This window comes from Lactuca virosa, chromosome 9, assembly GCF_052849685.1.
Source record: "Lactuca virosa cultivar CGN04683 chromosome 9, Lactuca_virosa_CGN04683_v6, whole genome shotgun sequence".
NCBI classification, from domain to species: Eukaryota; Viridiplantae; Streptophyta; class Magnoliopsida; order Asterales; family Asteraceae; genus Lactuca; species Lactuca virosa.
The window spans coordinates 267,069,357-267,081,859 of record NC_136434.1 but is presented as its reverse complement, the minus strand read 5'-3'; positions in this window follow the sequence as shown (position 1 = coordinate 267,081,859).

Here is a 12,503-nt window from a genome sequence, read left to right as displayed (position 1 = left end):
ACTTCAAACACATTCTTTGACAGAACCTAGTATCATTACCAATAGAGTTTAGTCTAATATTCTCCGAGACTAATTAATAGTCTAGCTATTATTACTATTATATAAGCGTTAAACAATACTCTTCACCTACTATGTACAGACAGGGGCCAGACATAAAACACCGGAGGGCAGGACCATTTTGGCATATAGCACTTCTGAAATCCAACAACCCTATGCGGCCCTTTAAACCAGATTCCCTGTACCGCAAGTAGTTAAAAAGGTATTATAACGACACTTATATAGCCCATAATAATAGCCCAAATACTCATTATAAGGTCCTAATAACATTACTATACTTAAACATAAGCTATACTTAAGGTAGGGTAAGCATATCTCACTTACCAGGGGTTTGGCTAGGAGTCGGGATCTGTATGGGCAGAACTTCTGAGCCGAAAGCTCTTCTTCTCGAAGCCTTCCGGCGCTCCGGGACTCGCCTCTAACACCTAGGAGGTGCTAGGGAAGGGGGAAGAGGGTTTGGGGGTAATGGGAGAGAAAGAGTATGAAAGGTGTGAGTTTTGGGGGTGATTTACGCCTCTATTTATAGGTTGTCTAGGCCGATTCATGTCGTGAGAAAGGGTGCTCACGGCGTGAGCCTTGCGTAGGCTCCAAGGCGAAGTCTGGTGCTGACACGTGGCGCCGGACGCAGGTAAAACAGCCAATCTTTAAAAATTCATAATTTTCGCATACGAACTCCGTTTTTGATGTTCTTTATATCCACGCATAGGTAAAGAAAATATCTATAACTTTCCTTTTGACTCCATCGGCTAATTCTCAACCGATTTTAAATTTAATAGTATGAAAATATTACACTGTTAAATGTCCGCGTAAAATTTGTAACTTCTTCATACAGACTTTGTTTTCGTCTGTCTTTTTATCGTTGAGTTCCTATTAATGAGATCTTCAACTCTCATTTAGGTCGCGTTGGCCAAAAACTGCTCGATCTTAAATTCGAGTTTCGGACTGTGCACTGCTAAGCCAAATCTTAGAAAAATCATAACTTCCTCATATGAAGTCAGATTTGGGCATTCTTTTTATGCACGCTCTCAGTTTAACGTATACTACAACTTTTGTTTAGATCACTAAGTCCAAAAAGTCCTCTATCATAAATTCATTATTTACGTCGCGTAGTGTCGTGCCGGTTTTGCCGTAAAACTTCGACGAGCCATAACTTCTTCGTTATAACTCGGATTTCGGCATTCTTTATATGTACGGAACCCTTGTAACATATACTACTACTTGGTTAAGATTATTCCTTCTAAATAATCTTCCATAAAAAGTCATTTTTGACGCTTATTGTCTTTAAATTGACTAGCCCGGATCTACGGGTGTTACAATAAAAAGTTAAAAGATGAATTACTCACGTTCTTGAAGCTTTGAAGGGTTCACGGTTGAAGAATACTTGAGAGATAAGGAGTAGTGTGCGGCCAAGGAGAGAAAGGAGTGAAAGAAGGGGGTCTACTCATATATATATAGGGGTGGGTGACCCACCACCTTGAGTGTGCGGCCATGGGGTGGGGTGTACGGTCGTACACTCCTCCTAAGAGAGTGTATGGCCTGATTTTGTTACCTTACGACTTGATAACTCATCCCTAATCCCAACCTTGATTGTACTTAATCTTAGAACACTTAAAAGAACCCTTAAACAGTGTTAAAAGACCACAGAAACGAGTTTAACATGGGTTGACTTGACTAGATGGAAGTTCCGGGTTGTCACATCATCCCCCCGTTAGAGGGAATTTCATCCCGAAATTCAAGAATAGAGGTATAAATCATGGACTTGGAGAAGATGAGGGTACTTCTGTTTCATTGAATTCTCGTGCTCCCAAGTGAGTTTAGATCTCCGCTTGGCATTCCAGAAAACCTTCACTATCGGGATGCGACGTTCTTTCGTTCGCTTGACTCTTTGATCCATGATTTCAAATGATTTCTCCACGAAGTGTAGACTCTCGTCTAGTTCGATATCATCGAGGGGAATCACAAGTGTCTCATCGGACAGAAACTTCTTTAGGTTCGACACGTGGAACACTGGATGTACGTTGCTAAGTTCTTGAGGTAATTGGAGTTTGTACGCTACAGGACCGATCCTAGCAAGGATCTCGAACGGTCCAATATACCTTGGATTTAGCTTTCCACGCTTTTTGAAGCGTATCATTCCATTTCCAGGGTAAGACCTTCAAAAGGACACGGTCACCAAGCTGAAACTCCAAAGGTTTTCGTCTCTTATCGGCGTGGCTCTTTTGTCTATCTCTAGATGTTTTTAACCGTCCTCGGATTTGTACGATCTTTGCAGTCGTCTCTCGGATGATTTCAGGACCCGTGAGAGTGTTGTTGGGGAGTTGACCCTTGACTAGTTGCGTGTCACCCACCTTAGCCCAGCACATAGGGGATCTGCACTTACGGCCATAGGGAGCTTCACACGGCGCAGCCTTGATACTGGTATGGTAGCTGTTGTTGTACGAAAATTTGACTAAAAGTAGATGAGTGTCCCACGACGTGCCAAAGTCGATGACGCAGGCTCTCAACATATCTTACAATGTCTGGATTGTCCTCTCACTCTATCCATCTGTCTGTGTATGATAAGCGGTGCTCATATCAACTTTAGTTCCAAGATCCTTCTGTAGTGACTGTCAGAATCTTGAGGTAAACCTGCTATCTCGATCAGAGATAATGGATACAGGTACTTCATGAAAGCAGACTACTTCTCGAAGGTATATTCGGGTGAGTCTCTCCATTTTGAATTCGGACTCTCGTTGGATGTTTCGGCGGATTTTCACTGACGTATCTGTTGTTCTGATTCATACTCTTCGCATGAATACTTTCGGGTTTCGAAGAGAAACAAATTTCTGAAGTTAGCCTCCAGTTTGCCGTTACGAGTGACGAGGGTTTTGTGATTGAGCGATTTAAGACAAAAGGGTCTCTGTAGGGACAAGCGGGTTCGGTGTGACGTAGAATCAGTCGGACTAAGCAGGATGACGTTGTAGAATCGCGCGTTAAGTTAGTTTGGATAGATCGTTTTGTTAGGACCTAGGTGACTCTGGAATGATGCTTCTGGTGTTTTTCTGTTTTTGATTCAAAATTGGCGGGTACTACTAATACGAGGGTTCTGATACTTTGAAATTATGAACTTTTTATGAAATGGTTCTTACCAGGTCTCTCTATAATCGCTTGGTGTACACAAGTCATGTATAGCTATCACTGAGTCTAACGTATACACTCGGTCATCATAGTCTACCCATTAGGGATTCAAATTTTTGTAGGAATGTTGTGATTTAATTTGGACGAGAAAGTAATCACAATTATGAACAATTATTGGGGTTTCGAAAGCGTACCAAAATATAGCAGGGTTCCTTGATGCTTCCCCATTCTCTGGGGTCAAACTTCTTCTGCTTCTTCGTCGTTCTTCTCTGTTGGACAGTATCTCTTGAAATGTCCTACTCCACCACATAGGTGACATGTTGGACTAGTCGGAGTAATGAACTCGACTGGGGTCCTACAGATGCGGGCGGTGTGTCCCTTCCTGTTGCATCTAGTGCAATGCAACACTCGGCAGACTCCATAATGATGGTAGTTGCATTTGCTGTAGTACGGGAGGTTTCCCGAGTAGGGTGTGGTTGGTGTTGGAACAGCAGGGCTGACTGGGGCATTGACTACCTCCGTTCGTTGCCTTTCAGTAGGTCCTTGGGTTGAACAACTCCCTTTCTCATTCTCGACCTTTCGTTTCAGGATATTAGGTTTGAAATCAGGTGTGTCCTTTCTAGTAGGCACTTGATGTTGAAATTGGTTATTACCAAGATTTGGATTGTCATTAACACTTCCACCCACATTTGCGTTGTTAGTGTTAAGGACAGCTATGGCGGCTGCTACGGCTGATGTGACAGTAGCTTGGAACGTAGCTGAATCTATCTGAAGGATTAGTGTCTTACTGGTGGGTTGGTTACGTTTCTTCGGAGGCATGATTTGCTACATGTCAAAAAAAGAAGCTTGTGAGCAACAATGGTTGCCTCTGGATGTATCCTAAATGTATATATATATATATATATATATATATATATATATATATATATATATATATATATATATATATATATATATATATATATATATATATATATATATATATGCATGAAAAATTCCCATTTTGCTATTTGGTTCTCATTGATTCGACCCACATCCCCATGATGTGGTCCTAGCAAGAATAGAAGTAAGTTTCTAGAATGGTTAAAGACCGAGTATCATCCGAATTAGGTTACTTTCGATTTGTGGATATCGATTTCTCACTTTCGAAAAGATTTGAACACAATAAAGTTCACATACAATAAACTTACGAATTCTTTGCTGCTCAGCTCGTTAAGCTGGCTGGATAACTCTTACATTTTCGCTGGTGCTAGACAATATGAAGATTTAGCTATAAGAGTAGCTCCGGGGATTAAGTCGATACGTAACTCGACCTGGCGCTCGAGAGGAATCCCTGGAATGTCTTCGGGGAAGACATCAGGAAAATTGCAGACTTCGGAGATGCTCTCCAGGTCTTTAACTACTTGGGTTTCGTTAACAACATGAGCCAGGAATGCATGGCATTCCTTCCGCCGATACTTCTGGGCTTTGACGCATGTAATGATACGAAGATTCGAACTAAGTTTATTATTGTAAATAGTGAAGGCTTTGTCAGAGGGAAGATTGAGACGAATAGCTTTCTCGAAGCAAAGGATATCAGTACGATTGGGCTCAACCATCTCATGTCGATTATGACATCGAAGCTTTTTGGGGAAAAGGAATGATCGTCTAGGGTAAGAGTACAGCCTATGTTATATGCTTCAAAGATGAAACAGTGGTATGACTTTGATAAAGTTGCTTAGTTTGCATGCTACCGATCTAAGGTATACTTTTGATAATGATAATCCTTAACTGGAATAGGATTGTTGCCACTATAGTTGGAACTTAGGTTACACATAATTCGGAAACTTTGACCTAAGAGTAGGTCTAAGTCATACCAACAGAAAGAGAATCTTGACAACGCAAAGGACTAGTAAGACAGTACTTGCAAGACAGAATTGTTTACGGAAAAAGAGCTACTTAGAACATAAATATGAAAGTTATTCCTTAAACCAAAAGGAAAGATGAGTAGAGTATTTCCTATTAACGACAGGCACTCCTAAAATGAAACCTTAATTCGGCCAGCTGACGCTCCACCCCAAGTAGGCGTCTCTCGTACTCTGACTGGCGTGCTCGGAGCTCTATGACTTCAGCTCGGGTTGTAGCTAACTCTCGCTGCAGAGCTTCATTGTCCCTCGCAGCTCTCCCATGAGCAATTTCAAGGCGTCGAATGCGATCCGAACTGGAGTTCGAATTTGCTTCGAGTTCCATAGTTCGCTGAAGGGTTGTCATACCTAACTCCACATTGCGAGCCACTCGGTGTATCAGAATTGGAAAGGCCCTGTCTGTAGGGCCTCCTTCGCTCAGATTGTAGAAGTTGCGATTTCCGTTGTATGGAAGGGGTTGGTCTTGCTCGTGGCTCCACCTATTCAAACTCCCGTCCCACATAGGCGTTGGGCCTTGGAATTCAACTCGATGGTTAGGATTTGGTATTGAGGCTACTTGAGGTAGGTTCTCGACTTCGGGTTCTAAGTCAGTCTCTTTAGGAAATGGTTCGGCGAAGTCATCGTCCAAAGGAATTTCATGGTTTTCTTCTGGATCTGGCTCGATCCATCCGTCATCTCCTTGGTTGGGAAAGTACGGGTCGCCAGGGAGATGGAATCCAGCCATGCTATCTACGCGAGATAGTGGTAAAAGTGTAACACCCCAAAAAATTCAAGCCAATTTAAAACTTTTTAGAACATTTAAAACCATTAAGTTATTACAGTTTGTTTTCAAAATAGTTTAAACATCAGAGTATCCCCAGAATCAATCATGAAAATGTAGGGAGCTGTATGATCATGCCTTTGCCTTGCCACAATCCCCTGATGTACCTGAAACAATAAACTGAAACTGTAAGCCCGAAAGCTTAGTGAGTTCCCCCAAAATACCCATACCCACAACAATACACATATAATCATAAACAACATACTATGGGTCCAGTCAACCATCGGGTTGGAATACCCCAGGCCCTCAACCATCCGGTTGGAATGCCAACATGCTATGGGTCCAATCATCCTTGGGATGGAATACCCCAGGCCCACAACCAACAGGTTGGAATGCCCACATACTATGAGTCTATTCATCCTCGGGATGGAATACTCACGGCCCAGAACCAACAGGTTGGAATGCCCAGGTCTATTGGCTTTCGCACAAAGCAGATAAGCCTCAACCACCAAATAAACATGTGCACATATAACAAATAATCACATAACAGTCTATAGACAATACTTGATCTAACGGATCATACTACATAGCACATAACACCATCCTATCTACCAGGATGTCGATCTAACAGATCATACCACATATCATATAATATTATCCTACCCTTTAGGATACCTATCTAACAGATCATGCTAGCATAACATAACCAGATAATAATCCAAAGGGCCGGCCTTGGTGCCTTAGACCCTTGAGTATAGTGAGGATAACTCACCTGACACTGCTGAAGTCCCGCGGATAAAACTCTAGCTGCTGGTTGACAGATTCCCGGACTGCCAACATCAAACAATACCCAATTAATAATTGGGTTCCAAGCCCAAAGTCCAGCTCACACTCCAAAAGCCCAATAGTCAACCAATGGGCTAAAGCCCAATATATGGCCCAATTTTTCAAATTGGGCCCAGACCTCTACATGGTCTTATCTTAAGGCCCATTTAATTATTCTAGTCCAAACTATTTGTATTCCCATGGCCCAATATCACATAATCATACAGGCCCAATTATGGCCCATCTATGGCCCAATTTTCCAAATTGGGCCCAAGACTCTCACATGGGCCTTGTACTAAACCTCATATGATTATTTAGTCCATTAGCTTATTCTTGGAAAGCCCATTAATAGTTCAATCGCCAAAGCCCGATAGAAAGGCCCACATAAAGTCCAAGTGAAATTAGGGTTTCACATAAAATGACAATTAGGGTTAAGTGTTTCTCACTTAACCCATTAAGGACTTAATCCATTAAGTCCCTCACTTTACTAAATAAGTCATATGGTGTGATTGGGCTTAATACACAATTCCATTCCAATGACCAAAATATGGGTCTCGATAAGTCCAAGCCCATAATCCCAACATTAGGGTTTTCACATGAAATGATGATTAGGGTTAAGTGTTTCTTACTTAACCCATTAAGGACTTAATCCATTAAGTCTAATATTGACTTAGGTTAAATGCCAATAATTATTATTTAATATTTCAAGTTATTAAATAATTCCAGTGTGTGTCCCGATTAATTCTTAAAATTAGGGTTTTATTGGCATTAGGGTTTCCAACCCAAATACTAGCCCATTTATCAGTTTGTTGGGCTTCTAGGTCCATTAAGCTTCATTGGGCCCATTAGGGCTCACAAGGCCCACTAGGGTTTTAGTCCTTTGTCCAAACACCCCAAACTAGTTACTATCCGACAAGGCACACCGCCACCCGACACGGCGGTCGGTGGCGGAAGCTACCACCCTAAGGTGGTGGTTTTCAATTTCTTTTATTATCTCAATTCCTAATTACATCTTACAATAAAATTATCAATTAACACATACACACCCACTAAGCTAATCACACACACACACATCCACCTAATGGCGGCCGACGGTGGCGCATGGCGGCAGCCACCATGGCTCGTTCAATTATTCTAGTTCAAACTATTTGTATTCCCATGGCCCAATATCACATAATCATACAGGCCCAGTTATGGCCCATCTGTGGCCCAATTTTCCAAATTGGGCCCAAGAGTCTCACATGGGCCTTGTACTAAACCTCATATGATTATTTAGTCCATTTGCTTATTCTTGGAAAGCCCATTAATAGTCCAATTGCCAAAGCCCGATAGAAAGGCCCACACAAAGTCCAAGTGAAATTAGGGTTTCACATAAAATGACAATTAGGGTTAAGTGCTTCTCACTTAACCCATTAAGGACTTTGTCACACCCCCAAACCAAGGATGGCGGAAACGTCCGGGGGTGGAGGACTTCATGTATAGTATCATAACAACAATTGTAATAGTAATTGAAGCAAACACAACCAACATATATATAATTGAAAAAGTGACATCATTGTATGAATTACATGTTTACGAATCAATTACAATATGTTGACAAAATATGAAATAGTAGACGCCTTAGCGCCCCATCCTCAAAAGCACTTGGTTACCTGTTTAATGATTTCCTGAGAATACAAGTTGTTTGAAAAAGTGTCAACACAAAGGTTGGTGAGTTCATAAGCTTTTGTTTGGTATTATTAAAAGCCTTTCGTTTGTAAAAGTAGTATTTGTGTTAGAAAATCCAATATTTTCCTTAATGTGTAAATGTAGTCTTAAAACCCAAAGACCGAAATGTACAAGTAATTTGTCATATTTATAGTAAAACAATGCAAGTTTAAATCGACATAAACTCGTTAAATTTTAATGAAGTTCCCGTAAATTCCAATGTTTATTAATACTTTATGTGAGTTTATTATAACCATACTATGACCAAGGTTGCCTAAAACGACGTTCTTCAGGCGTCGGAAATGTTATGACATTTGTCACCCCAGACCTATCGGTCTAACTGTTGCATGCAGTTTAGGTGTGGGTTTGTCAAACCCAATATAGATCTATACACAACTATCACGCTCTCCCTCAAGGAGACTCTGGTTACAATACAGGACTTAATGGTAGTTTGAAGTAAATGTCTCACAAAGTCATTAACGGAATTACGTGTTATGAAAACTTAGTACCGTATGGCCGTACCTTGCTTAATGAAAATATCTTTTGTATAAATGTACCCTTTTTAAATGTATGTGTTATGTAATGTATCATAAACTATACCTATTATAGTTTATCAACCAAGGGTAGTACGTAGTAATGTATGCAAACTATATTCAAAATAGTTTATTAAATGTTTGAATGTATCGGTTGTACTTTGATTATAATCACTTGTTATTCTTTATATTTTATATGTCCAAATCCATTTGTAAACTGATGTGTGTCTAAATATTAAGATAAAATGTCATATATTGCAATAACATATAATCACATAAAGATATACACCTTGCTCAACATGTTACAAGGTGAAATGAAATTGACAGCAACTTTTTGTTGTATACAGTTTCTGTTACTGTTCTTAGAAAATTTATAGAAAAATCACCAAAACTATAAATCCAAATCCGCAAATTCTGAGAGTTTTGAATATGAGTCTAGTTTGTTCGTAAATTTTATCATGATTTTTAGTGATCTCTAACAGAGGTGAAAATGTTCATAATCACAGACTGGTCCGGGTTTGCCTTTGAAATGATAGGCAGTTTTGTAAAAATCACCATAAATTGTAGAAAAATCATACGGAGATGTGCAAGTAGCCATTTTAAAGCTAAGAGTTTGAACTACTAGCACCTGGAACAGTTTTGAAAACTAAAATATTTAAGTTGACCAAAACAGTCTGTGATCGAAGTTCATCTTTTCTGATGTAATCTGATAGAAAAAGTTTAATTGTGTTCTTGATGATTTTACTTGTATTCCCCCGTTAAAACTTAAGAAAAACATGTAAATGTAGGGGTATGAACTCACCCTATGTGGTTTCAGTAGATGAAAGTGAGAGAGAGGAAGTGTTCAACCCAAGGACACTAAGAAGATGTCTTGATGATTCGAGAATCTAACATCGAATAAGATGGAATTTGTGTAAGATATCAATGATTTGAGTAGAATGGAGTGTAATAATTATATGAATGATGAAGATACTTACTAATTGAAGAAAGAAATCCCTGAAGAAAGCCTTGAAGTTCTTGAAGTTGAGAGAAAAGATGAGAGAATTTTGGAGAGTGTCCTTTGGTTGCTAAGTGTAGAATGAAAGAACTTTATGGAGAATGAGGAGAGAGGATCAATCCTCCAGCTCTTAGAACGTGGGAAGAGCTGGAGATTGGGTGTAAAGGTCCACTAAGGAGACAAGGGGTAGTGGGAAAGAGTGGCTGATCATAGAGTGAGGTGGTGGTGGTTTGCTTTTGCCATAAATTAAGGAAAAGCAAATATTCCCTCAATAATTAGTTCAACCACTAATTCTTTTAATATATTTTTATAAAACCCTGGAGATTTATATATTTTGGGGCCTTAGTTTATAAAATAAAGTTTTGGGTGAAAATGCCACGTTAAAATAATGAAAAACGGAGTTAAAACGAAGTCGTAGTCGAAAAATCGGTAAAAAAGGGCCGTCTGCGAGACCTCTCGCATGGAGGCCGGATTCGGACCCTCGCATGCGAGGCTGCTGTCTGATGGCTTCGGATTCGGTCTCCTGAGAGGCTTCAGCTTCGGTCCTGATGAGAGGCTTCGGATCCGAGGCCTCGGATGAGAGGCTTCGGTCCTGAAGCTTCAGTTCCAGGTCCTTAAGGCTATTTTACCCGTTTTTACCTCGTTTCAAGCGATTTTTGACCCGGTTAAGGGTCGATATGACCCAAATGATTACAAAAAGTTAAAGTAACTTTTGAGAGAGATTTGGGAGAGATTTGGGAGAGATTTCAAATAGAAAGAGATAGAGTGAAAATGATTTAGAGAGGTTTCGTTTGTGATTAATTTGAGTGTCCGACTTCACAACGCAAGGTTCGTAAACCCCGTTAAACCGTGTTTTAGTGTCGTACACAATCCCGATGATTGTGCAATAGTGTTTTATCGCTTTGGTTCGTTGTTTAGCACTGTTAAGGCTAAGGAAAATCAAACACATAAACTTTCCAAATGATGATTTCTCATTAAAATAGCGAATTGTATAGTGATTACATAACGTAAACCCTAACATACAAGGGTTATTGGAGTTGACCGGTTTGACTTGTTGACTTTGTTTGACTTTGACTTGACCGAAATTTGACGGTTGTCACAGACTTAATCCATTAAGTACCTCACTTTACTAAATAAGTCATATAGTGTGATTGGGCTTAATACACAATTCCATTCCAATGACCCAAATATGGGTCCCGATAAGTCCAAGCCCATAATCCCAACATTAGGGTTTTCACATGAAATGGTGATTAGGGTTAAGTGTTTCTTACTTAACCCATTAAGGACTTAATCCATTAAGTCTAATATTGACTTAGGTTAATTGCCAATTATTATTATTTAATATTTCAAGTTATTAAATAATTCTCGTGTGTGTCCCGATTAATTCTCAAAATTAGGGTTTTATTGGCATTAGGGTTTTCCAAACCCTAATTAGGGTTTCCAACCCAAATATCCCATTTATCAATTTGTTGGGCTTCTAGGTCCATTAAGCTTCATTGGGCCCATTAGGGCTCACAAGGCCCACTATGGTTTTAGTCCTTTGTCCAAACACCCCAAACTAGTTACTATCCAACAAGGCACACCGCCACCCGACACGGCGGCCGGTGGCGGCAGCCACCACCCTAAGGTGGTGGTTTTCAATTTCTTTTATTATCTCAATTCCTAATTACATATTACAATAAAATTATCAATTAACACACACACACCCACTAAGCTAATCACACATACACATCCACCTAATGGCGGCCGGCGGTGGCGCATGGCGGCAACCACCATGGCTGGCGGCCATGGTGGTCGTCTTCTTCGTTTTCTGGCCATCAAAACACCCCTAAAACACCCACACACACATTTCTCAATTACACAAGGACCCAGCCACCCTTCCGGTGGCGGTTGGCGACGGCAGAAACCCGGAGAGACGGCATCGACGTCTTGACGGCGACATCTTGCGGTGACATGTCGCGGCTGACGACGAGACTAAAGAGGAGGCGAAAGGGTGGCGACAGGCGCAGCCCTTGACGGAAAGGACTAGCAGCGAGCCGGCGACGATGTAACAACCCGATATTTCGAATCAATATAACGATCCAAAGTCAAGTTTGGTAACCTATCTTAATATAATAGGAATAACGTCATAAATGAAATGTTCAAAATCCTCAATGTAAATGTACTAAGTGGTAGATATCGTATCAAGGTTTTCAAAAATATAAATAACACAAAAATCCGAGTTATAACGAAGAAGTTATGACCAATCGAAAATCCGCAACAAAACCGGCAAGACACTGTTAAGCGTAAAATACGAAATTTCAATAAAATACTTTTCAGCCTGAGGTATCTAAATGGAAGTCGTAGATATCATTAAACCGAAAACGTACATAAAGAGAACACCCAAATCGGACTTCGTATGAGGAAGTTATGATTTTTCGAAGTTTCAGACATAGCAGTAGACAGCTAAAAACTCGAATTAGAGATCGAGCGACTTTTTGCCATCATGACCTAAACGAGAATCGAAGATCTCAACAATAGTAACGCAACGATAAAAAGTCTGACGAAAACGGACATCGGATGAAGAAGTTATGGATTTTTAACGGACTTTTCCTGTCCCGGCC